The 27,201-nt window shown below is 58.6% G+C and overlaps 1 protein-coding gene across 5 annotated transcripts in view; it reads right to left on the bottom strand.

Annotated features, from left to right (window-relative positions):
• The window catches only part of KCNQ1 (potassium voltage-gated channel subfamily Q member 1), a 305,793-nt gene that overhangs the window by 83,261 nt on the left and 195,331 nt on the right, over positions 1-27,201 (bottom strand). The window lies entirely within an intron of this gene.

Genomic DNA, 27,201 nt, shown 5'->3' with positions numbered 1-27,201 from the left:
AAAGTTCTTACTGACAGGCGGCTTCTTCTTAGCCCGGAGTCGGCCACTTCTGAGCATGGAATGTTGGACGTGATCTCCAGAGAGCACAGGAAACACCACGCTCCCGGAAGACGGGGGTCCCACCTGCACGAGGTACCTGGGTCTGTTTTCTCGCTTCTGATGCTCCCTGTGCTCACCTGGGTGCGTGTGGGCACCCAGGCCTGGAGACACACGCTCCTGAACTTCATGTGCACATCTGCTCGCCCACTCTCGCCTGCTCACCTGTGTACACCTGTGTTCCCACATGTCCACACTCTGACCCAGCAGTGGCCCTCTGCCCAGTGCTCATTCTTTCCCGGACCCTGCCAGATATACAGAACCTTGTCCTGGCCTCCTGGACTCCTGGGCTAACCTGTACGTGCCCGGGGGTGGACGCCTGGTGATGGCCAAAGGCATATGTCTCCGAGAAAGGAGCTGTGTGCCACCATAGGGATCCAGCTGGGAAAGGAGCCCTAATCACATCTAGGTGGTTTTGTGTCCTCGGCAGCCATGGTGTGGCACCCCACGGGCAGGAAGTGACACCGACGTGAGGGCTATGGGGCTCTGAAGATCACGGGCCCCTCCTGGCATGGCTGCCATGCCCAGCCAGCCCCCAACTGTCAGCCTGCAGATGGTTCCCAAGGCAGCAGAAGACATCACTCCAGACCTTCCTGGAAGCACGGGACCAGCCATCTTCTTGGTAGCTCAGGTGTGGTTCTCTGTGAAGGAGGAGACTTCATCCTCCTCAAACATCCCCCCACCCTGGCAGGATGTGGGGGCCATGCTCAGGCCCTGACCCAACGGTCAGTCCAGGAGGCCATAGGTGGGAGCTAAGCTCCTGACTGGCTAGTGGAAAGAAGCCGGCAAACTGTGGCCTGGGGTCTGGGGACCAGGCCATGGGACAATGTCTCCTCATTCATGGTGCTGACAACACAGCAGAAATAGGACGAGGGTGGGCAGCTTTGTGGGACTCTCGGACCTGAGGGGACCCCAGCCTAGCGTGGGCCATGTGGCTCTGCCTGCCTGACTGTGTGCAGCTGGGTGGTGATAGGGGAGGACCAAGGGGGGCACTGCGGAACCCTCACTCTCCCCCTACCCCAAAGTGGCTGACTTTGGGGACCTCTTAGGGCTCTCCAAAGGAAGGGGTTTGGGGCGGGTGTGCAGAGGCAGCAGACTGCTGTTGCCTTCCCCTCAGGGGCCCCGGGAATCTGGGAGGTGGGACACCTCAGTTCAAGCTCTAAGACCACCTGCCTCATTTATCAGTGTACATCCAGTGATGTGTGCTGGTCGCCTGGTTCCAGCTGTGACAGGAGATCAGCGTGTTCCCTTCTCAGGCCTAGGGGAGCGGCACCTCGTGCCTCCGTCTCCCTGCTGGCCACGGTGCTTAGCGCAAGGCCACTGTCATCATGACCTCCAGGGTCACACTCCTGCTGGCTCCGTTTGCCTCTGTGGAGTGGGCGGGTACCCTGCTTCCCCCGGCCGGCTGGGGCTGGTCTCTGTGTCCCTGTCCTGCCGCCTTCATCACTGGTTTCTTTCAGACAACAAAACAAAACGCCCTGCCCAGAGCCTTCCCTCCTCCTCGCAACCCACCCTCCCAGGGCAGCTCTCGCCTCGGGCTCTGGGTACGTGCAAAGGGAAAGTTCACCGAGTCAGGGGAATTCTTTAGAAAGAAATGGGCCCCTGCGGGTTGTGTAACCCTGACAATTCACATCAACCTGCCCTACCCGCATAGCCCTCCGGCTACCAGAAAAAGCAGTGTAGGACAGGCTGTGCCTTCCCCTGCCCGGCCCTGCCCTGGTCTGAGAAGCCACAGCATTCCGAGGGTAGGTGGAACCAGGGGCTTCTGCCGACCTAGAGCTACACCCAGGGTGGCTCCATAGCGGCCAGCCATGACTACCTCCAAAGGGGGTCCAGCCAGAGCGGCTGATGGGGCGGGTCCAGCCCAGATGAGGTGAGGGCTGGCTGCTGCAGCCCCGTCTGCAGAGCTCTGCCCACCACGACCCTATGTGCACAAACCCATCATGCCACCGATGCGCTCGTGCCTACTTGTGGGGGCCCCAGCAGTCTGCAGCCCCCCTCACCTCCTCCTGGCCGAGCCTACCCTTCCCCTGTTCATATCTAGTCACAAGCCCTGTGTGCCCCAGTCCCTGCTCTCCTGGTACCTGGAGCACCAAACGCCAACTGGAAGTAAGTGATTGCCACATGTAGTTGATGTTCAATGCTGGGGCTTGGCCCTGTAACCCCCACTACACCCAGGTCCAGCTCGGGCCTGATGCTGGAGCAGTGAATGGGCCCCCATGGGGGAAGGCCTGGGCACTGCTCACCTGTCCAGGGCTCAGGGAGCCCTGGGCTCTGGCCTGAGCGGGGCGTGGGGCCCTTCGAAACTCAAATCAAATCAGGAATGGGGACTGCAGGTGGTTAGGACCCTTCCCCTTCCACACTCAAAGTGCCCATGGAAATTTGGAAGCTGGGAGCTGAGATCAGCACACAGCCTTGGTACAAAGGGACAGCTCACGGCTACAAAAATCCTACCCGTGGGAGTGGAGTCACTTCACTTCTTCCTCTGTCACTCATTGGTTTACTCCTTTGGCCAGAGCACACTCATTCTAGAAACTTCTCTGGGCCACCCTGCGTCTGAGGCTCACTCCGTTACAACACAAGGAAGTGAGGTGTCTGCTGTGGCTTTGTGTTTTTTTTTTAATCACATAGGTGATAAAGTGCTTGTATCCAGAACAGATAAAAAACACTTATAACTCGACAAGTCTATCCAGTTAAAAAATGGGCAAACCACCTGAACAGACAGTTCTCCAAAGAAGAGAGATGGATGACACGACAGCATATGAAGCGCTACGCAGTGTCATTCGTCATTAAGGAGACACAAAGCAAAGCCACTTCACACCACGAGGACGGCTGCAGTGAAAAGCACACAAGGTGTTGGCAAGGAGCAGGACTGCTGGTGGAAAAATGGGGCAGCCCCTGTGGAAAACAGTCTGGCGGTTTCTGAAAATGTCAAACACAGAGCGACCACATGACCCAGCAATTCCACTTGTCGTCATGAGCCCGAGAGAAATGAACACCTGTGTCCACACAGGAACTCGTATGGGCACATTCCCGGCAGCTTTGTTCATCTGGGCCTAAACGTGGAAACCAACTAAGTGTCCATCACCCGACAAACAGGTACACAAAATGTGGCACATCCATTCAAAAGAGTGTTCTGCAGCCATGAAAAGGGATGGTGCACGCTGTGACCCGGCTGAGACTGGAAAACCTCATGGTCAGTGAGAGAAGGCAGTCACAGAGGCCCTATATCACGGGGTTCCGTGCATACGAAATGCTCGGAACAGGCAAATCCACGGAGACAGAAAGTGGGTTAGTGGTGGCCTGGGGCTGGGGACGGGGTGCATGGGAGTGGCTGCTGATGGGTGCAGGGTTGTGTTTGAGGGTGATGAGCATGTTATAAAGTTAGGCAGTGGTGATGACTGCACACCTCAGAATGTACCGAGAACTGCTGGAGTGCTCACTTTCAGAGGTGTGGCCGATCACCCCAGACTGCTCCTGAGAGCGGGAGTGGGGCGGGGCAGCGTGTGAGCGTGCCTGGTGTTTCTCTGGGGAGACAGGGCTGCTTTGGAGGGGAGGGGGAGGGAATTGTTGGGGTGCCCCAGCCCCAGCTCTGTCCAGAGCATGTGCTTCTTTGGGGAAGGACCCTTTCCTCAGGGTGGCTCAGGGGCTGGGCCGGCTGCCTCGGCTGGAGTTGGAAGCCTCCTAACTCCCCATCTGGCTGGGCCTCCCCACTTCCAGTCCATCCCCCACGGTGTGGCTGCCAGAGGGGGCGTTGCAATTCAAGGGACAAATCACAGATTTGGTGACCCCGCCCCCCAACCCCCATCTCAAACCCTGCCATGGCTCCCTATTGCCTGCCCAGTGACATCCAAACTCTGAGGGTGGCCTGCTCGGCCCTTCACAACCGGCCCAAACAAAATAAATTGTAAGCTGCTCTGCTCTGGGCGAGTCCCACGACACTGCATTCTCTTCCCCCCTCCGACTGGTCGCACACTTAACACTGACCATGGAAGTGGGGGCGGGAGACGGGGGCTTGGATAAGGACGTGAGAGAACCCCAAGCCGACTCCCAGGCTGGGCCTTGGCTGGTTCCAGCAAATTCCTTGAGCGCTGGAGGCCTCGGGAGCTGGAGGACCCACAGAGGACAGTGTGGACGTGGCCCGAGGTTTCGTCATAAGAAGGACGTGGCCGGGAGGCACGCAGAGCCCAGGAAAACTGTCACCACTTTGGAGACATTGGGAAATCTCTGGGGCCAGGAGCTGGCCCCTCTGGGGAGTGAGGAGAGCAGTCCTTGTGCCCCCAGGCTGGGCCGTCCCAAACCAGGCGGGCAGCCTGACTGGCCGAGGTGGCCTATGCAGAGCTGTCTGGAAGGTACCGTGAAGAAACGCATCTTTGTCCCCAGTACGTCCTGGGGAGGGGAGGGGCTGGGCAAGGGTGGGGATGTGAGTAGGCGGCTAGGGGGACCCCATTTAAATCCTGGGGAGATTATGAGGACGTTTGTTGCAGGCTGTCAGCCCTCATTAAGTGAAGGGAACTGGTGAGTTGGCCTGCTTCCAGGAAAGAGAACAAGAAAAGTGTTCTGAGCAACAGAGCCAGGGGGTCCCCCTCCGCTCGCAGCCCTGGGACATTGTGACCCATCAGAACCAGCCTCACTGAAGTGACTTAGACGGAACTTGTTGATTAACACAAGGGAGAGAAAACCCCTACCGTCTAAGAATTACGTGGGCTTCTTACTGATTTTCATCTAGAAAAGTGATTTGTGTGCATTTCCTTCCAAAAGCCTTGTGAATTATGAACCAACCTGGTCCCCCACCAGTGCCGCTGCAGCCACTGGGGTCCCTGGGCACGAAAGGAAAGGACTGGAATCAAAACCAGTGAGGTTACTATACATGGGAAGAGCAGGGGGTCACGAGTGAGGAGAACCTGGGGGTCAGAAGGTTCGGCCAGGCCCCAGATACCTTAGGCAGGACTGGGCAGGCCTGCTGCAGAGGAAGAGGTCAAATATGGCCCCACCCTGCCCCCGAGGGCCCTTCCTTTTTGCTCCAGGAGCTGGGAACTGGCAAGTGACCCCCGATGTCCTGTGAGGACGCTCACAGCCGGGCACTCTGGGGGGGGAGAGGGGTGCTCCTACACACCTAGCCACCAGGTGCGAGGTGGGGACCCAGGCCCCTGGCTGCCACTCACCTGGCCAGATCACAGCCCCGAAGTTCATAGTAAAGATGAACCAGGCCTAGTGTGTCCCTCTCAGGTGACAAATGATCCTGCAGCCCGCGGAGGGAGGGAGGGGTGGTGACCTGGGGCCCCTGATAATGCAGGCAAAGAGGCAGGAGCTAGCTGGGCCCTTGCGCTGAGACTAGGCCAGACCTGGTGTGGGCAGTGGGGTCCCATTGTAGGTCCTGGGTTGCCGAGGAGGCCTCATTTGCACTCTCAGGGCCTCAGTTTCCCCACCTGCAAGCAGGGGAGGGGTCAGAGACCCTGCATTCCAGGCTGCCTGGGGGCTCCCATACCTCCAGCTTAGTGCTGGGCCCAGACACCTGCCTGGTCCTTGTCATCAGGCTTGTCCTACCTGGGACCCAGACCTCCATGCCAGCTCCTGGCCTGGCCTCCTACTCAGTAGGAGGGAGGGTTGAACCAGGCAGTCCCTCCAGGAGGCCAAAGGCTCACCTGGGCGTAGTACCTGGTAGGGCCCAAAGCCACACAGCCCCATGACTGCCCTCAGCTCTAGCCCACCCTACCACGTCCCACCGGCACACAGAACCACTCTCCCTAGACAAGCACGGCAGGTGTGTCCCTGAATCCATGTGGAGAAGCCAGCTCCTGGGCACCCCCAGGGTGGGCCATGGGGGCAGGGCACACTGGAGTGGCCAGCTGTCCTGAGCGGCACTTTCTTCTCTCCTTCCCTCAGTCTGGGGCACAGTAGACTTTGCCCCATCCCTGCCTTACTAGGGAGCTGGGGGTCGGGGTGGGTTCCTTCCTGTCTAGTTCTGGGCCTCCCCACGGCCGGGCGGAGGACAGCCACCGTGTCCATGAGGGAAGAGCTGGACTCTCACCCGGCCCCAAGGGCGGAGTGTGGGTGTGGATCAGATACTGTTTTCAGCACCCGCCCGAGGACTGAGCAGTGCTCCGGGAATCCTCCTGTGGGTGGGGGAAGCAGCTAGCTGCAGGGCTTGTTCTGCAATGGAAACATTCTCTCTCCTGTCTGCTGAAGGGGCCTCCCCAGGCCAGCGGCCTCACCGGCCTCTCTGCTTCCAGGATCCCCATACAGCCCTGGAAATTGCTCCCTCTGACCTCTGCTCCCCTTTCTCCAGGCATCCTTCTGCCTGTGTCCACCCTCTCCGGCCGCCGGCCGCCAGCCTGCAGGAAGCCAGCGCCGACGTGCTCACACCGCCTGGAGCTGTGTTCCCTTCCGCTGGGGTTTATGTGTGAGGCCCAACACGTTTCTTGAGGGCCCTGTTTTTCTCACGGCTGCATTCCCAGTAGCTGACACACAGAAAGTGCCTGGCAGACAGGAACACGTCCATGGGTGCTGGTGGTGCAGGGCCAGGCCAGCAGGGACTGGGCGCCCTGGGGGTGGGGGGACTGGGTGGCTGCAGGCCGGGCAGACGGGTAGAGGGACAGAGTGCTGGGCAAGGCTCCCCGGGTCCACCTCCCGGCCTCTGCCTTTCCCTCCCCCTGAAGGAAAGGAGAGGTTAATAAACCAATTACTTTGGGCAACGAAGCAAAATAAGTCCCATTAAAGTAATTAACGTCCTTGCACAGCCCCCATTGGGGAAGACTAATAAATTGGGGCTTTGTCACCATCCGGTAATTTCTTTGTAAGGCGTTTCTTCATCCCCATCCAACAGCACAGTTTAAGGCTCTGTTAATACTTTTAAGACGGGCTCAATGCCAGACTAATTAGATTTGCATTTCCACCGTGGGCCAGGCCCGCTTGGATGTGCCCAATGAAAGGGCCCGAGGACCCTGCAGGGGCCCCAGGGACAGCACCCGCCTTTGAGAAGGGGCCGTGTGTGGATTCCCACGTCTGGCCTGACACTGTCTGCCAACCCAGCTTCCCTGGCCCTGTGACCGGGTGCCAGGCTCTGATGGGGTGGAGCGCAGGCCTCACTTTCCAGAGAGTCCCGTCCTGAATCCACTTCCCAGGGGCTCATGGGGGCCAACCAATTGATTCAGGGCCCCAGAGCCAACCCCTGGCGGGTCCAACGAGACAACACAGGAAGGGGAAGAACAGTTGTATGGTGGAACGTGAGAAGGGCTGCCTGGCCAGCGCCCCAGGGAGAGGCCACGTTGACAGTGTGCACCCTGATACAACAGGAGGAGAAGGCCACCTCACCTCTGTGGTCCCCCTCCTCCCACACCCACAGCCCCGTCTAATCGTGAGGTTAGACAAACCCAATAGAGGGCATCCTACGAAACACCGGACCAGTCCTGCTCAAAACTGTCAAAGTCAAGAGAAACAAGGGAAGTCGGGGACATGTCACAGCTCAGAGGGGCCTAAGGAGACGTGACGACTCACTGTGGAGTGGGGTCCTGGGATATGAGGTAAAACCAGCTAATCTGAATAAATTATCGCCTTTAGTTAACGATAATATACCAGAATGGGTTTGTTCACTGTGACAAATGCACCATCCTAACGTGAGATGTTACCAGCTGGGTGAGGGGGCATATGGGAGCTCTCTGTACGGCCTCCCTAACAGTCCTGTAATTCTAAACTGTCTGCAAGTCTGCCCCAGCCCATGCCACTCCTCTGTGACGGGTACCATCACCCGGGCCGGGCTTCCACCATATGCCAATTATGACCAGGCAAGTTTGGCAGGAGCAAATGCCCAGATTGATGCTGAGAGCTCCAATCAGCTCAAGGGACAGAGCACCGTGTGCGAGTTGGGGAGCACGGAGTGTGACCCCGGCCAGGTCAGCTGGGCTAGGCTCAGTGTCACAGAGACACAAACCCTCCAGGTGGGCACAGCCCACGATTAGAGGCCTGGGAAGCAACAGGTGGGGGTGGGGCTGGGAGGCGAGAAATGCCAATGGGGAGCATAGAGCAGATTGGCGTGGACGCCAGGCGTGGACGAGAGTGCATGTTCATGGATGTGTGTGGCTGTGGGCTAACAAAGCTCACCTTCCGAACATTAAAATGTGGATTTCATGTAAGTTTTGTGCATCAGAACTACCATCATTCTTTTGTTTGTTTTCCCCCACCAGTCTTAGCTCATGGGTCACACAAAAATAGTTGCTGGGTCATGGTTTTCCACCCGGTGGCAAAGATTATGAAGGGGGACAAGCCCATGCAGGCCTGCTCTGTGAAGAAGGCACGGTACAGAATACCTCTGATGGGGGTTACAGGTTGAGCACAGATTTCAATGTATGTTTTGATAACATGATGAAAGATGTAACCGAAATTGCAAAAACAAAAAAATAACAAAACAGAAAACAAAACCAGTGTTATGGACATCTAAAACCCAGATAAAATAAATTTCTAAAACTGGATAAAATGTCAAAGTTCACGTCAGAAGAAATAGAGGACTTGAATAAATATGTATTTAAGGAATTAAAATATAATCAGGGACCTCCTCCCAACACTCACGCCTGGACGGCTTTGTAGGTGAGCTCTACCAATGTTCTGTAAAACCCCTAAGATAGACCTTCTCACCCTCTACAAGGTGTTCCAGAAAATGGAAAACGAATAACATTTGCGGGTTCATTTGAACAGGCGAGTGAATTTGATTCTGAATCTATGTGAGGGAAATATAAGAAAATAGAATTATGGACCCATTTCACTTATGAATATAGGGGCAAAAAACCTCAAAATATTAGCTGACCAAACCCAACCATGTATTAAAAAAAGACAGATCAGAATTTGTGTGGGGAATGCATCGATGGCTCGATACCTAGAATCTATCGCTGTGATTCTCCCCTCAAAGGAAAAATTATATAATCATCCCCATTAGTACTGAAAGCGTTTGACAAGGTTCAAACAGCAAAAAACTGAATCTTTAGAGAAGAGGAATAGAAAGCAACTTCATTAACGCAGTAGTTTATAGACCAAAAATCTAGAATAAACCATTCCGTTGATGGAGAAACTTTAAATGCATTTCCATTAAGACCCGGAGTAAGACAAGCATGCCACGACCCCACGACTTGATGTAGTTCCAGAGATCCCAGCTGATGCCAAAGAAAAGAAAGAAGCAGGTGTGAGCACTGGGACAGAAAAGATAAACGAGTCATTATTTGCAGTGGATAAGATCATCTCCTTAGACAACAAGTGAGGTCAACAGATCAATGATCAGAATTGACGAAGTCCAGCACGGTTGCCAGAGAGAACCTGCTCCAATCAATGGCACTTCTTTACTCCAGCAATGAAGTCCCAGGAACAATAAGTCCCCATGGAGCACGAGAGAGGATGCTATCTGGGGATACCTGAAGGAACCGCACATGAGGAGGCCTCCAAAGGCACCTCCAGATTCCAGGGCAGGACCAGAAGCCAAGCCACGTCCATGCACAGAGATATCTTGCTCCTGGATGACATGGTAGAATAGCACAGAGATTTCCGTTCCGCCCAAATTTAATCTGTAAATTTGATGCCATCCCAAGCAAACCTCCCGTCGAAATTAAGAAGCTCAGTAAACTTACTCTAAAGTTGACATGGAGGAATTAAATTTCCCGAAAGATGGTCAAACTGCAAAGGGGAGTAGGTGCAGGGAGGCGGGGCCAGGTGTCCTGCTGGCATTAGGACCTACGTGCACACCAGAGCACCAGGTCTGCATGGGGCTGGCGCAGTCCAGGAGCCCGAGTGCACCCTTGTACACTTGGGAACTTAGCCGACCGCTCCATGACACCGCTTACCACCGGGGACAGGCTGGAGAGGCTGGGAGGGGATACAGAGTCACTGCACAGAGAAAAATGGAGGTGAACGCAGCACACCCGGGTGTGCCTGGAGGTGATTAAAGACCTAATGACAAAAGGCGAATTATAATGTTGATGGGAAAAAATGTAGGAAAACGTCTCCTAACACCACACGTTAAGGCCAAAGCATTTGGTACAGCACAGTTCAGGGGTCCCTTTCAAGGAGGCCACTGTCTAGGTGGCTGGCTGGGCTGTCCATTTCCCCTCCGAGCCCTCCTTTTCTCCTGCCATCGGAAGGCCCGGCCAGGACCTCACTTCTTACGGAGGGTACTTGTTCTCTGTCATCTTCCCCACAAAATTCCTCAACTCTGTGGACAGGGATTTTGTCTCTTGTTGACTTTTGTATTTTCAGGGTCTAGGATGGTGCCTGGTACATAGGGCGCTCAGGAAACTGGTGAGTGAACCACACTTTGAAGGAAGGAAGGCACACAAGTGGGCACGTATACCGGTTCTGCAGCCGGGTGATGGCCGTCAAGTCTCCGCTACGTCCGACCTCAGGTTAGGGGCCTGATACGGAAGCACTGCTACCCCTGCAGATATTAGGGCCTTCCCAGAATGAACGACTGAGAAAAGAAGCCCCTGCTCCCAGGGGCCCAGAGAAATCCAAGGGAACGGTGATGCCCCAAGGAGCTCCCCAGCTGATCAGCCCATCTGGTGCCAGCCCGGCCCAGAACCTTCTCTTCTCAGAGTCCCACACTTGTGTCCACAATTGGGTGTGGCCTCTGGTTTCGGAGGAAACACCACCGTGGACCCACGTGTGGCAAGCAGGTAAAATGCAGGCCACAGCTCTGGGCTGGGTCCCCAGGGGCAGCTGGAAGGCTCCTTGCTGGTCATGGATCTTTCCCCTCCAGTTAATTCCTTGAGCGAAGAGCCTGGATCTCGGATCCCTCAGCTGCCCATTCCTGGTCTCTCGCCTCCCCGCACCTGCAGGCCCCAATGAGAAGCCTTTCCGTGGGTGGGGCATGGGGAGAGCAGGCAAGTACACTCAACAGCCACAGGGTTCCCTGCGGTTTAGGGGAGGGCTGGGGACAGTGGTGGCCCCACAGGCGCCCGGAGTTCCAACCAAACATAGGCCTCACTTCCTGAGCCCCTGCTGGGTCTGGGCCCCAGTTTGGGGGAATGTGCCCCAGGAGAGACTGAACAGTTGGTTGTCAATGTGACGTGGATTCCAGCAATGACTGGGTGACTGAAGCCCCAAGCCACACAGAGGAGGGCTCAGAGCTCAGGCCTGGGTGGGTGAGAACACGCAGGAACAGGCCCTGCCGCCAGCACCCCAACCCCCAGGCCCACTGGGTGATGTCCTGTGAAGACGCCGTGTGACCTGCCCTGAGACATCTTGTCCTGCCGGATGGACTGGCCCAGCCTGGCTGCGGTCACATTCCTTCCCCAAGGCAGAGTGGAGACTGAACAGACATCTGAGGCCACTGCTGGGGGCCCCTGGCCTGCGGTGGGCAGGGATGGTGGACGGTCAGAAAGGGCGGTGCAAGGCGGAATGTGTGGATTTGACACATGGGCACCTTGGACCTAAAAAGTGCCGATCACCTCCTGGGCTAAGCCTGTGACGCCGGCCCAGTTCCTGTCTGCCCCGCCACACCCCAAGTGTCTAGGATTCCTAGGCTTTTTCTTCTTAGGTCGAAAGAGAACTTACAGGCCCTTATGGGGCAGTCTGAGAACAGTACTCTGGTAAATCTCACAACTGTCTTGCCCGTCTTTCAGCTATTTGACCCAGCACACCTCAACTGCATCCTTCCGGGGGCACCCACCACGTTTCCACAGAACCAGAATCCATGTGCGTGTATGCTCACCTGGGCACAAACTTTCACTAGGTACTCACTGCCGCACGCCCACCTGGCTGAACCAGCGGGGTCCTGACGGGGTGGGGGGACAGGTAGGCTAGACCAGGGGAGCCAAAGCATGGGCCATCCTAAGTTTCTTAAAGTAGTTCAAATGCTAATAATTATTATTACTGTATGACTTCTTTTATTTGTGATATATTTTCTATATATCTATTAAACTTATCACTCTGAATAATCATTTAATTAATAAGTATTAGCAATACAGTAATAGTTATTTAAAACAGAACAGAATCACTTAGAGAATATCACAGTGGTGTGTGAGTGGTGTGTGTGTCTGTGTGGTGTGTGTGTGCGCATGCGTGAGCTCCTAGGCCACCAGGAAGAGGGGCCTAGCCTTTGGGCTGTGACCGTCAGAGTGTGCCAGGCACTTCCTGCAGGGCGTCAGAGAGGGCCTTTGGGTGGACGTGGGTGAGGAGCTCCAACACTGCCTGCCTTGGGCGCACAGCCCTGTGGACGGCTGTGCAGACTTGGGGAGTAGGGCACAAGCAGGCCAACAGCGCTGCTCTCCTCCAGGAGCACAGCCTGGGCAGGGCCGGGCAGGCCCTCGTACCCTGCCTGCTCACACTGTGTCTTTGGGAGCCTACAGAGGGGAGTCCAGGGCTGGCCAGGGCTGGAGCCGAATGACAGTGAGGCCAGCCGTGAGTACTGGGTTATTTCTAACCCTGAAGTCAGCTGCTGAGGGACGGGGTGCAGGGCCTGGAGGGAAAGGGGCTTCTATAATACTTCAAAAGGAGTACAGAAAGACACCCCGACACAACCAACCTCCTGTGCTTGAGGAGCACAGAGTTTGGGGGCTGGGAGACCCCAGAGACAAACGCAGTCCCACATGGCGAGGAAGGCCCAGGGGCATGGCTCTGATGGACGCAGAGGCCATCACTAGGCTGCCCGTTCCTCCTGGTTTGCTGGGGCAGCCTGGGTTACACAGTTGTCCCCAAGTGACTGTTAAGAGGCCCCCTTCCCTCTCAAACGTCCTTGCCCAGGGCTGCTGGCTCAGGTTCCCCTCACAATGACCTGCCTCCATGTTGATGCTTCTCGAAGCCCGTGTACTGCAGCATTCAACAAAGAATGCTGAAAATTCGAGAATTCTACCTCAGGCTTTGGGCAGAGCGTGTTCCTGGGTCTGAGGAAAGAGTAAACCACTCCTGGACTCCTGGTGGTCCCCCCACCACCTGGACTTTCACGTGGCCTCTGTCCAGTCTCGCTGGTGGCCACCACACCCAAGCACAGAGGCCTCGCAGCGCAAGGCTTCCCGCGCCCACTCCTTCGGGCCCCAGGCCCTCGCTTTGCTCTGCTTGGCTCTGCTTGGCCGGCATTTCCTCAGCAGCTTTGTGCAGGAGGTTCTGCTGGCCCCTCACAGGCAGCTGAGGAACTCGGAGCCTGGGGGAGGAGAGAGCAAAGGAGGAGAGGGGAGGGGAGGGGAGGCCTCCTTTCCTCCCCAGCTCTTGTTTGCAAAGCTCCCGGAGGACCCAGTGGGATAGAGCTGGACAAACACACAGCATCCTCAGCCACAGAAAAGCCAAATCAGTAAACACCCTGATTGATTCAGCTGCAAAGTGCAAACTGCACCAAGAAAGAGCGGCGGGGGGCCTGGGCCCCCAGGACTAGCATTCAAATGAATCCTTCCTGTGAGGCGGCTTGGCTGGGAGGCCATCACCCCCCTGGAGAGAGGGCCCCTCTGTAGCACGGGCCAGATGGCCCTGGGCGCCAAGATGGGCTGCAGACGGGCACACTGGGCCCTGCTCTTCGGCCCTGCTCACTGGCCACCTCCCGTGGTGTCTGAGCTCCAGGCACTGGGCAGTCCCTGCCCTGGATTGTTCTGTCCATCTCTTGGGGGCTGATTCTGGCCAGCGGGGGCTGGGGTCCAAGCCACCCCTTGCTGGGAGGGCAAGAGGGGCGGCCATTCTGTGCAAAACTGCCACCAGCTGCGAGAGCAGGCCAGGGCAGGGAAGCCTGCTTTGTTTTCAGAACTTACTTTTCTTCCTTTTACCTCTTAATATAGAACAATCTAATGATGTCATCACGCCCGCAAAGTGTCACTCGACATTCGAGTTGACAGACAAACTCGGGAACAGAGAGTTCTGGGAGGTTATAAAATGGCCAGGAGCAGTTAGCCTGAGTGCAGGAGGAGAGGCATCTCTGGGGGGTCCTCCAGGCAGCGACCCGCCCCGGCCTTGCCTGGGAAGCCAGAGAGGGGCTCAGCCGGGAGAGGGGATGGGCCCTTCTGAGAAGGGCCAAGGGTCCCTGGAAGAGGCCCCCGGCCCCAGCTGTCCCTTCGAGGAAGCCAGCATGTCCTTCAGCGGGGTGCCTCCGCTCACAATGACAGAATGAAATAATTGCAGGCAAGTGGTGGCGGAATGTTCTGGAATGTTCCGTCAATAACAGAGGGGCTAAAGGGAGGACAGACACCCGGATGGAGGTCAGGCCTGGGGCTAGAGGAGGGCAAGCTGAGAGGGCCAGGACCTGGCAGGGGGCAGGCCGCCCCCACATTCCCCCAGCTCACAAGGACCTGTCCTGCCTCTGAGACCCACCCTCCCATGCCTTGGTCTGTGGTCACCTGAAGGTCCCTTCAGTTCCCATCTGAGGCAGTACAGAGAGAGGTGGCCCATGAGGGGGTGCAAGGAGAAGCAGGGGACCCTACCCCACCCATGGCACCGTGGTGAGCCGAATAATGGCCCCAGAGACGTCCACGCCCTGGGCCCTGGAACCCAGGAGTGTATCTGGCTACACAGCACAGGGGAAGAAAGGGTGCAGATGAAACGAAGGTTGCCGAGCAGGTGACAATCACCCTGGATTAACCAAGTGGGCCCTGTGTGATCACAAGGGTCCCCTGGGGGACACTGTGTTGCCCACCCGGGCTCGGGGCCTGCCGGGAAGACTTCCAAGCCAGCATGCACTGTCCCCTGGGTGTTGCCACACCGGCTCCCTGACCACATCGGGCACTTATGTTGTATCTTTGAACACCTGTACCATTGTTTACTTAATGTTTTTCCTTTAAATAGACTCTGTTTCCTTATCTAAGCGTATTTGAATGCCAGAATAAGTAACTCTAAATAGATGGGAGTTGTCAAAACACACACAGTAAAAGGCAAAACCCACTGGCTGTGTCCGTCTCCCACCCCACCAAGGCGGATAGCAGCAGCGTGCTTCCCTGTGCCCCAGCTTCCCTCCTGCTGCTCCAGGGGGGCTCTCCCAGGTACCTTTCCCAGAGAGAGGGACCCAGAAAACCCGGCCAGCCCATCTCACAGGAGAGAGAATCAAGTCCTGCGGCTCCCCATGGTTTTCAAGCAAATTGGAGTTCTGGCACTCTCCTGGCTGCTCGGGGCCAGAGCGGCAGTGGGCCCGGGGGAGGGGGTGTGGCCTGGATGCCTAGGGGGCATCATGCTGCCCACTGGCCCTGGGGGTTCCCACCACATGCCCGCCCGCCACACTCAGTGGCCAGTGACTTCAGGGAGGCTGCTGGCCTCCCTCTTCTGGGTTGCACCCCAAGGAGGACTTCTGACAGCCCTGTCCTTCCTCTCTGTGCCCCTGGACATGGTCAGCGGGGCCAGTGTCAACAAGCGGGGAAACGATGCCAAGGGCCCAGCAGTCGTGGAGTGTCCACTCGCCGAACCTCTGTGGAACACTCACTGCATTAGAGGGGCACGAGGGCTGGGGCTGGCCGTGGGCCTGGGGGAGCGCGAGCTTGCCAGACAGCTCAGGACTCCTTCCTCTCGTCTGAGGTGATGTCCTCAGACTTTCTAGAATGACACGGTTGGATTTAATTAGAGCAAATTTGTCTTCTAGAAGGCCCCTTCTTTGCACAAGGAGCTCGTTGGCCGCTTTATGCCCAGTCCTTTGCAGGGACAGGGTATCGACAAGGGATATTTATGGGACCTTGAAACCCAAACAGCCAAGGCCACCGATAGGGTAAAAACCGCTCCCTGTTGAGAGCCAGAACTCCTGGGTTTAAATCCTCACGTCACCATGTAACCTTGGGTGACTGTGGACGTGGTGCTGACCTTCCAAAGCCTTGGCTGACGGTCTGTGGGATGGGCTCACGGCACCTCACAGCACGGGCGCGGGGGCAGCCCGTCCAGCCTGGGGAGAGGCCCTGCTAGACAGGGCACGCGTGGGGTGCCAGCCTGTCATCCCCTCTCACGGCCACCCCAGGAGGCTGGGCCGGCGTCATCCCCACTTCACAGGGAGACTGAGACCGCAGGGAAGTCCTAGCTAAAGGTTGCATGGTGGCAGCTAGACTCACGCTCTCCTCCGCCACTCCTGGACTCCACTCCTACAGGGGTCCCCGTCCGCCCTGTCTGGTAAGTGACAGCCAATGCTGTGCCCGCCCACCTAGCCGGGGGCGCCCACACTGCACCTGCAACAACAGGGGCAGCCGGCCCGGCGTCTGATTACAGCCCACTCAGTGGCCGGCGCTGAATTCCTGTGGACGGCCGGGCGCCGAGGTTGGGGCGGGGGGCAGACAATCCCTCAGTATGTACGCGGCTGGCGCCCAGCACGTGGTCTGCTGAGAGGACAGCCTGGCCCGGCTGGGGGGCCCCAGCAAAATCAGACACCCTCTCACACCCGGAGGCCAAGCCTCACATCCTCCCCATGACCCAGGGACCCTGCTGGGACGGGCGGGCAAAGGTCAGCCTCCCCTGGCCTCCAAGCACACTGGGCTTCAGGCTCTGGCCTGTCCCACAGCTGGGCCGGGGCCAATGCCGTGGGCAGACAGGCTGGGGGTCGGTGGCCCTGCCACCTGCGTTTTCTCAGCCTGACCCTTACCCTGAAAGGGGACTTTCTGCCTCTCTTGTCACGCCCAGTCCAAACGCCACCTCCTCGGGGAGCCCTCCCTGATAACCCTGGCTCTGTGATAATGCGACTCAGCCACGGTGCCCGCTGTGGGGGTCCGCAGCCTCTCCCTATGTGGGGGTTCACCCCTGACCCCCGTCCTTGTCTCTCTCCCCTCCCCACTGTTTGAAGTTGTCCTTGCTCACTTTCATTTCCAGTCACATTTCCCATACTGACCATAAGCCATGGGTCTAGGCTGAGCAAGGATACTGTTCCCTGCCACTGAAGGGTGCCGTGGTTTTCCTCTGACCCCGAGAGAGCCCAGCATCGATTCTGTGCTCCAGAACACCCCTCCTGGGGCCAGGTGGGCACCAAAGCCTTGGTCTGCCCTCGGTGTAGGCCCTGACCAACTCCTGAGTGTCGCAACGAAAACAGTGGGTTCCACTTTTAAGGCCTGTGACGGGGCTCAGACAGTCCTCAAACCCAACATCCGTGGGCTTCCCTGAGGCCTGGCCTTTGGGAGTGAGGAGGGCGCAGAGCGACAGAGAGTAAGCTGAAGGCCCCCACGTGACCGCCCGCTGGGTCTGAGTGTGGGCTGGGGACCATCGGGCCTGGGGCTTCCCGGCACCGTACACAAAGCTTCCTCAGCACGGATGGAGTCACGTGGATTCACGTTGGGATCATAAATATAATTAGGAGATTTTTATTCTCAAGTAGCACTTCTGAAATCTATAAAATTAAGCTAATATACTGATTTTTAAAACACACGATTTTATTGCTCTGTGAGTCAGAGTTTGCCAGCCCGAGGCTGGGAGCTAAGTCCTTCCAGCCCTCAAGACACAGCTACCCCCTGGGCAGCCACCCCCGCCAAGCCCCTGTAACTGGGCTGGGGGTGGGGTGGGGGGCTCTGCCTGCCTTTCCCACCTCCACCCACATGGGGACCAGTAGACGTGACCAACTGCTCCCTTCATCCCTTACCTCCACGCATCCCCCTGCCCCCTCCCAGGTGATCCTAGAGGCGAGGCCCATCTTTGCTCCCCCACTTCCCCATTTGGACTCCCCCTTACCAGCCCACCTCTGCCAGGGAGCCCCATTTAACCCTAATGCCCCGCCCAAACGCCTTCCCGCCAGGATCCCTTCTGGACCCCACTGCTGGGATGTGGTACCCCAGCTCCTCCTCCTGGGATGCTGTGGGTCCCAGGGTGTGGAGACCCGTCCTGGGGCACCCAGGACCCCTGGGAAAGGCAGGCAAGACAGTGCCTCCTGCCCATCTCGGCCAGACCTCCGAGGTAGCCTGAGGCTGACCTGGGCACCACCCCAACACGCCCCTGCCCTGTGGGGTCCCAGAACCTCGAGCGTCTCTGTTGACCGAGTTCCCGACCTACAGCCCCGCCCTGCCCAGCACCACGTACAGCACACAGCCTGGCCCCCAGAGCCCACCGGGCGGCCACACGCAGGTGGCAGATGCATGTGGGAAGCTGCCCTTTGCTCAGAGCCACACCTGTGGCGGCCGGCTGCCCCTGCCCCACCGCTTTGTCCCGGCGGGAGATCACAAAGGGACACCTGGACGGGGCTGGGCAGCTGGGGGCTGGGGGACAGCCTGAACAAGCCTGCCACGGCGAGGACTTCACACTGCCCCCTCCTCCAAGGGTCCAAGCCAGGGGCCTCAATCCAGGGCAAGTGGCGCCCGGTACCCCCCACCGCGGAGCCTGCCCTACCCCTTGAGCCCCAAGGCTCCTTACACTCATAGGCCCCAAGGACCCTGGGAGTACCTCAGATGGGACACTTCCAGGCAGGGACGTGGGCTCCCCAGACCCCAGATGCTCAAGGATTTGGAAACTCAAGGACCCAGATACTGTTCAGGTTTCCAATCTTCCCAGGCCCTGACACCCCTAGGCCCTCAGCCCCCCACTCAGTCACCCTCAATCCCATGTAGTCCTGAGCCCTAGAATGGGGTCGAGACCTGTTCCAGTCCTGGCATTCCCCAGGATGGTGGCCAGGCTCCACCAGTGAGTGCCCCCCAGGACCACCCCCACCAGCTCCAGGCAGCTTCAGGGTCCCCTGCACCCACATCCCAAGAAACACTGTTGCCCCAGGGTGCAGATCACCTCTGCCTCTGTCCCCCCCACTCAGACACTGAAGAAACGGGGTGGGCTCATCCCATCTGATGCCCCGGTCGGCATCAGATGGGACTGTAGTTTGAGACTGAACCTCTCAAAGGGTGATAAAGATGAAATGAGGTCACTGGGGTGGGCCCTTAGTCACTGTGACCGGGGTCCTCATAAGCAGAGGTCAGGACCCAGACACGCACAGAGGGACGACCGCGTGGGGACATGGGGAGGAGACGGCCGTCTGCACGCCGAGGAGAGAGGCCTCAGAGCCAGCCCTGCCGACACCCGGCTCTCGGGCTCCAGCCCCCAGGACTCGGGACAGCGAGTGTCGGTGGTTCAAGCCGCCCCGTGTGTGGCACTCGTTACAGCTGCCTCCGCTGGCTCATACAGCCTCTTGCTCACAGAGCTGTAATACCCACACTCGCTAAATATCGTGTTTGCCCCCAAATAAGACCGGGTCTTATATTAATTTTTGCTCCAAGAGACGCATTAGGGCTTATTTTCAGAGGATGTCTTATTTTTTCATGGACAACAATCTACATTTATTCAAAGACAGTCATGTCATCTCCTTTTGTAACATCGTCATAACGTACTAAATGTGTCCGTCTGGCTGACGATCTTAACTGGGTCTTATTTTCGGGGCAGGTCTTATTTTCAGGGAAACATGGTAGAAAACCATGAATGGGGGGGCCAGGCCTTGGAACATGGGTCGGATTAGGATGGCGGGAATGAAGGAATGGTATTTCAGGAGGCCCCTGCTCTGATGGCAGCTGAGAGCCTAGAAAAGGCTGACTGACCCCAGCATACAGGATGTCCCCAGCTAGGGGCCCAGGGGCCCTTTCCCTCCTGACACACGCGGTGGGATCTGAGGAAAAGCAGCCCCAGCAGAGCACAAGGAGAAGAGTCTGGGAGGGCTGGAGGGGTGCGCGCCAGCTCTGACTGCTGGGCAGAGCTATGGATTGTTCTGGAGGCTCAAGCCTAGGTCTCACTGAGGTGGACACTGAGCCAGGGCACAGGTGTGGTTGTCTCTGAGGCCCTGTCTCCCAGGTGCCTGTGTCTCAGAGCTGGCCTGAGGCCTGTGGGTGGTCACAGGCTCCTGGTGGAAGCCCCAGCAGCCGTCCAAGGGAGAGACTGGAGCCATCCTGCCTTGGGCACGACGGGGATGGGGCCTGCAGGGCAGGGGGCCTGGCGGGGGAGACCGTCAGGGCAGGGGTCCCCTCCCCGGGCCGGGGTGGGTGGGACAGAGGCCCCCCAGGCCCCGGCTGTGAGGCGAGGCCCTCGGTGACGGCCACAATAAATATGTTTGTTCAAGGGAAGCCAGGCTGGGAGCTGTGCGCGCTGGCCTGGCGAGAAAGAAAAGGCTGCTTGTGCCTTGCACACTGGGGTGATTGTTCCAGCTCACGCAACTGCTGCCCCGTGGCCGGAAAGGTCAGACGCCCCTTGGGCCCCGTCGGAAGCAACCGGGGCCTCAGCCCCTTTGCTCGCTCCCAGCTGTAAGGCTCGTCCATCCACATCACCTCTGGGCCTTGGCACGGGGATGGAAGGTGCCAGGCAAAGTCTGAAAGGCAGCCCCGGCCAAAGGCAGGAGGAAAGAGAAGCCAGGAGCCCAAGCGCCTGGCCAGGGCAGCCCGCAGCTCCGGTGCCAGTGTCGGGGCCGGGAGGTGCTCTGGCTTCACCCGGGGCAGTGGGTTCCCTGGTCTAGTGGAGCGACGCTGACCATGGTGTTTGGATAGCGGGGGACGCCACGGTGAGGGCAGCGGAGAGAGCTGGAAGCGGGGAAGGCCAGCCAGCCACCCCCTTGAAGCCAGACCAAGCCGTTTCCCCCCCCAGGAGCAGAGACAGCCAAGGGTCCTGCCTGGGCTGCAGCCCGGCTTCTAGAACAGGCCTGGCACACCACAGACCCTCGCCAACACCTGCAGAGCGAACACACCGCACACGGAGGCCTTGTCTCGGCCCTCCTGGCTCTCCCTAATCTCAAAACCGCCAAGGGCAACGATCTGGGACTCGCGCCTGGCCTCCATTCCTCAGGTGGGGAGGAAGGAGGACCAGAGCACACGGTGTGTGGCCTCAGGGGTGACGCCCCCATCACGCCCCCCGTCTCGGTGCCACCACTGTCCTGTGTTCTCTTCCGGGGGAAAAAGCTTCACAGACATGGGGCTGTGTAGGGGACAGCACCTTGGCCGTGGCCACGGAGCAGGGAGAGGGGCCTGTGGGCCTCTACCCCCACCCTCCCCAGGCCAACCAGGATGGCCAAGGAAGAGGATGCCTGAGGGAAGATGCTGGCGGCTGACCTCCTAAAGGTCCAGCCGAATTGCCATCCTAGTGGTGACATCCATGAGAGGCTACCACAGTGACCCAGTGACCCACTTTGGCTGAGTGAAGTCCCACCAAGACCTCCTTTCAACCAAAAGACCCAGAGCTGAGAGGTGGGCAAAGGGGGCTGGAGGGAAGAGCTTCTAGAAGCTTCTGAAGAGATGGTGCCACATGAGGCCTCCTGGAGAGCTGTGTCAGGACGGCTGGATGGAAGAGGGTCAGGCACCCGGGCTCAGGCCCCAGCTGTGCCCTAACGTGCTCCTTCACCTGGGCTGGCCTCTATCCCTCCTCTGTGTGCTGCCCACGGTGATTCTAGGGCCCTGACCCTCAGGACCGCAGGGTCCCCGGAAGACGGGTTTCTCGGGGCCACGGTGAGGTCTTATCTGTGGCAGATTGTTGAGGACACTGGAGAGGTCTGCCTGGAATGGGGAAGGGGACATTGGATGAGGGAGGGAAGCCCGCCCGCCAAGTGAGCACATCCCACCAGGGCAGAGAACCTCGCTGGATGTCCTCACTGCCTGTGGTGGTGCTAGGTGGGCGTGGGGGTGGGCAGCCTGCGGCCTGCCTTCCTGTCCCGGGGCTCTCTCTCCCACTGACACACAGCTGGAATGTGCCAGACTCACCAGGGCCTGAATTCCCAAGGGGCCGGGCATTCCGGCCGTGGGACGACGAGGGCATTCCAGTATTGTTCTCTCCACGAAACAATGGGGAGCATGGGCGGTGACGCCCCACAGAATCGACTCAGGGCTCGGGACTTCAGCAGCCCTCAACGTGGGGAGGCCCCTCCCTCTGTGGGCTGGATGGTGCACGGTGCAGGGGGAGACCAGATGGCGGTGGGACGCCGTCCCAGCCGGCCCTCTCTTGTCCTCTACTGGCCCCACGGCCTTCAGGTTCTGGCTCAACTGTCCGGCCTCTGCTCGCAACACAAGGCCTCCTCCGTTCTCTGTTAGTGAAGCTGAGCTCCAAGGGCTGCAAGGCGCCTCGGTGGGTCCTGGGCCCTGTGGCCTGTCCCTCCAGGGCAGTCTCTGGTCCGTCTGGCCGAGTGCCCAGGCCAGCTCCCCTCCACAGCCTCCTCAGCCTGGCTATGAAACAGCCCTGGAGTCTGGCCCCAGCCCTCTTTCCTTCTCCACCGCGGCCCACTGAAGCCTCCAGACAGCATGCCCGGCAGCTCCTGCAGTCCCCATCCCAGATGGCCTCCTCTGTGGATCGGGTAAGGAGTGGGGACACGGTGGCTGCATAAGCCTGATGCCAAGAGTTGCTGCCTGGGGAAAACATCTGCCCCATGGCTCCCCTCCCGGCATCTCCAGTGCACCCCCTGCTCCTTAAGGGAAAGAGGGAGACGGGAGAGATAGTCAGAGAGAGAGGAAGCTATGGAGGGAGACTTTGGAGCTCTGTGAGTAACGGGGCCATGACCCAAGGAATGCAGGCATGTCCAGAAGCTGGAAAGGCCAGGATGGGTTTTCCCCTGGGGCCTCCAGGAGAAACCAGCCCTGCTGGCACCTGGATTTTATCCCAGTGAGACCCGTTTTGGACTTCTGGAACTGTTAGATAATACACTTGTGATTCTCGAAGCCACTAAGCTTGTGGGAGTTTGTTATAGCAGCCACAGGACACTAAGATAGCCCCCCTTTCAAAGAGCCCATTTCCCTCCTCTGCCACCTGGCCCAGCCGTCGTCTCTCACCCAGACTGACGCAGCAGCCTGTGCCCTGGCCCCTCTATAGCCCGTCCTCTGCTCTGCAGCTGGACTGGTCCTGTTCCCATCTGGGCTGGGTCATACCCCCCTCTGAGCAAAAGCCAGTGTCCGCCAGCAACTCCCGGGTGCGGGCCACGTCGGCCTTCTCCTGTGGGTCCTGGTCCCGCTCCTAGTCTCTAACCCGTAGCCCGAAACTCCCTTCCCAGGCTTTGCTCTCACCAGCCTCTATGGGAGCCATCCCCCGACCCAGGCGAGGACAGGCCGCTCCCTTGCACCAGCCTTGCCTGCCATGACTCTGCCACCCAGGGATTTATCCACAAGGAAGGAAGGGCTCAGTACATTTTGTAGTCAGGTGTCCTGGGACGGTCCACCGTTTCCCCTTTGGAATGTTGGCTCTTCAAGTAGGTGTCAATTTTGTGTCAAATTGTGTTGATGTCGTATCCATGGGTATGGGTTTGTATTGGCTTTGTGTCACTTTGTGTCAGTTTTGTATTGAGTTTTGTATCTAAATCATCAGAGCTGCATCTCACACCTGGAGCGAGTGTTGGTGTTTGTCTACTGGACACACAGGGCGTGTCTCTCTTTAAGGACTTTTCCGTTTGATCTAATTTAATCCACTATGGGGTGGGGACTTTGTTATCCCATTTTGCAGGGATGGCTACTGAAGCACAGACTTTGTCACCTGTAGTCTGGCTATATTGTTGGGGGGGGTGGATGTGGGGGGCAGAACTCAGCGAAAAAGGCAGACTCAACACCTTTCCCCAGCTTGATCCAGGCGGGGACAGTGCTTGCCCCGGGTCTTCTCCCCGATGAGAGCGGGGCTCGGGGTTCCTGGCCCAGGCGCCCTTTGTGCCTGTCCGGGGTGGGCGGGTGGCGGGAGGATTGGTGGATAAATGGGCTATTGTTCTGTCCAGTGCAGTTGCCAGCCGGGCTCACACAACAGCCTCTGTGTCTCAGCAGCTCCCAGGGCCAATCAGCACCTTATCGCCAGCATTAATCACCCCGCTATCGGCCCCAAATCAGGCAAACACTTCTGGGGAGTTCAAGCCCCTGACTTCACAGAAGTTTCTGTGTAATAATAGATTAGGTTTCTGGCGGTTCAACAGCATCCACAGCGGCTGGCCCTCTGGGGTGATGAGGGTCTGGGGAGGTGTGGAGGGGCGAGGGGCTGCCAAGGGCAGGCGGACGCTCGGCCCGCCCTCGTCTGTGGCCTGCCACCTGCCCTGGCAGGGCCCCCGGGGATGCTCCTCCCCCAGCCTGAGCCCTCAGGGACCAGACAGCCGCCTGCCCTGGGCCAGCCTCTGGGAAGACACGGTGGGCTCTGCCTGGCCCGCCCCCACCCTGCCCCTGCCCCTGCCCTCATCCTCCCCAAGCCGGGCGGCTGCCTCAGGGCCGTTTTAAAATCTCCAGCAGGAAGTGGCCTGCACCCTGGTGATCGGTTCACCTTGGCCTCAGAACCCTTCTGTCTGGGGCAGAGGAGACCACATGCCCTGGGGGGCGCGGGGGGTGGGGGGAGCCGAGGAGCTACAGTGGGGTCAAAGCAGAAGGTGGACTGGAGTGCACAGGAGAGGGAGGCCTGCTCGGGAGGAAGGGCAGGGCCATCGCGAGACCTGAGGGGGACATGTGAGGAGGCCCTGGTCAGGACGAGCTAGAAGAGGCTGAGGAACAAGAAGGGCAGAGTGCCCGGCAGGGCAAGGGGCCTGGGGAGGGCGAGGGGGCCGGGACATGAGCGGGAACCGGCCACGCCAGCCTGGGCCTGAGCGAGAGGTTTGGACTCTGCTGTGAGCAATGGGAACAGAGCGGCATGACTAGGGCCAGGGTCCCGGGGACCATAAGAGGCCCCTCTGCCTCCACTATGATGCCCTGTGGCACCCACAGAAGAAGGAACGCCAGCCAGTGTCTCCACCCCTCCCTCGTGGTGTGAGCAAAGCATGTTTCCCATTGATGTCCTGGAACCCTGGACACTGTCCATTCGCCCTTCCAGACCACACAGCGCTTCTCCACCAGCTCGTTCTGCCCCAGGAGGCTAATCTCTGTGGGGGATGTTGCAGGCTCCCTACCTGGGGTTTCCACCTTGGGTCTGGGTCTCACTGCCGGGGAACCACCCAGGGCTGGCTGGGACCTCCATCTTGGGTCCCTGCTCCTCTCCTCAAGGTGAACTGTTCATGTGCCCGCCCTCTTCCCTCCATCCTGAGTCTATGAGGACACTAGCTCCCGATTCCTGCAGGAATCCTGGTGGCTCCCAATACCCGCCCACATGTGGATAGTCCCAGGTGCCATCTGTTTTCTATAGGGTCCTGCCCCACACATGGGGGCTCCCTTTTATTCTCGCCATTTTCCAGGTGAGGGAACAGAACCTTAGAGTCTGAGAGTGGCCTGGCCTCTCGGCGACAGGATTTGGACCCCTGGGTGTCTTCCCGGAGCCCCGAGGATCCTCCAGCTGCCCCCGTGCTGGGGACCAGTCCTTCCCAGAGTCTCATGTTTCTTGTCTTGCTCTGACTCGGGCAGACATGTTGCAAATCCGACAGAGCAGAAGGTGGGTACAGGCTTTTCTGCAGGGGTGCTTTACTGACAGTGCAGCGTGCTGTCAGGACCCCCTTGGGGATGGCAAACTGGGGGTGCAGAACCTGAGCCCCTTAACCGAGGGACTCAAGTGTCCTCTGCCCCCTGCTGACCTCCATGCCTGGGGCCACCCTCCCCTGGGGGGCAGAACATGGGCTGAACACGGGCCACCTCTCTCTAAGGAGCTGGGAGCTGCTGGGAGGGACATGGGTGTCCTTCCCAAGCCCCTGGGAGGCCAGATTTGGCCTTGGTGCCCCTCGGCCCAGCTTGGAGACGGCCGTACCCCGAGTGAGGGGAGGGGCAGATTCCAGGGGAAGGCAGGCACACCGGTTCTCACATACTGAAGTCAGCTCCTAGGCAGGCCAACACAGAAATAACGTGATTTAGGGAAAAAATATCACATAATGTTCCTCCCCGCCGGGAACAGGCCTCGCCCATCTCTCTGGCCTCAGTCCACTGGCTCGTCACCACAGTCCCACCCAGAGCCCCTCTGGGCTCCTGGCCACCGCCCTGTCACATGGGCCACGGTGGGGAATGCTGAGACCTGGAGCGAGTCACTTCTCTGCCTCAGTTTCCCCAGCTCTGAGAGAGCAGCTACTACCTCCGGTGTTGCAGCTGGGTCCTTTGAAAGCCTGTCACCAGCTCTTGCTCAGAGCTGCCTCTGATCTGGGGGCACCGGGGTCCTCCCTCCAGGAGCCTGGGTGGACAAGCCTCCACGCGCACCCCTGCTCGAGCGAGCCACGTCGGCACACACGTCACGTGAGCACTCGCCGCCGGCTGAGCCAAGCCACTGCCTGGGACCCACGCTCGGCTTTGCTGCCCCGGCCAGCTGGAAGCAATCTCCCGGAGCGGGCTGGTGGTCCTCCTTCCCCGCTCCCGTGAGGCCGTGCCCTGCCCCGCACCCACGCAGAGGTGGCTCTGCACGCACGGCTGCCCCGGGCCCCTTCCCTGCCGGAATGAACCAAGCGCTTTGGAATTCGTGAAGAAATCAGGGGTCTTTCGCCTGCTGTTTTTCTTGGCGAGGCCTTATCGCACATGAGTGGGGAAGCCCGAAGGTTAGGGTTTCAGTTAGTTCAGCAGAATCTGAGAAGCGGGGAGTTGGCCTCCCGCTTCTCCTTGACCTGCAGGGCCCCAGGGAGCTCTCGGGGCCCCACGATGATTAACTGAGCAGGTGACCTGTATTTTGGGGGGGGGTCGCTGCGTTCGTACAAGCTGACATGTTTTCAGAAAGCACAGCTACCCCCATCCTTTCCTAGTTTCCCCTCGGCTGGAAGTGTGAATTTGGCCTTGGGGCCCAGAGCCCAGGGGCAACGGGCCTGGAGGGGTGGGCATGTCGGGAAAGCTGGTTTGGGGTCTGGAAGCAAGCCACTTGAACAGTTGAGCACAGGTCAACATGGGGCCTCTACGTCAGCAACTCAGAGAGAAGATGATCAGAGACCCCCAAACAGGCACAAGGCAGGGTGTCTCACCATCGCAGCTGTTCTAATGCCAGAGGTGGGGTGAGCTGTGTCGGGCAGTCCAGAAAGTCAAACTGCTAAGGAACCCAAGCAGTTTGCAAAAGCCAGAGCCTTTCTCAGCAGCGCTGGTTCTGCAAAATTGCCCCCTAGCCCTGACAGTCCATGAATCTGATATCGGTCTGGGGAGGGGGACTGCAAGTGTCGCCACTGTTATCACCCAAGTACACTTCACTTTTGCCCCCATGTCATGAACTCATATTCGCCCTACCACGCCACTCCCCGGAGCTGACACAGGGCTAGCTAGCCCTGTTCTAGGACATGCATGTCGAAGATGAGTCCAATGGTTTTAGCAAATTGTACGGTTGACTGTGGGGTTGGCTGGCTGTTCGTAAACAGACCCGGTACTCTGGTGACAACGGTCCCAGTGTGGTGGTTCTGATGGACCATCCGTTTCTGAG

The sequence above is a fragment of the Rhinolophus hipposideros genome (genome assembly GCF_964194185.1).
Source record: "Rhinolophus hipposideros genome assembly, chromosome: 10".
Lineage (NCBI taxonomy): Eukaryota > Metazoa > Chordata > Mammalia > Chiroptera > Rhinolophidae > Rhinolophus > Rhinolophus hipposideros.
This window is presented reverse-complemented; position numbering and strand designations above follow the sequence as displayed.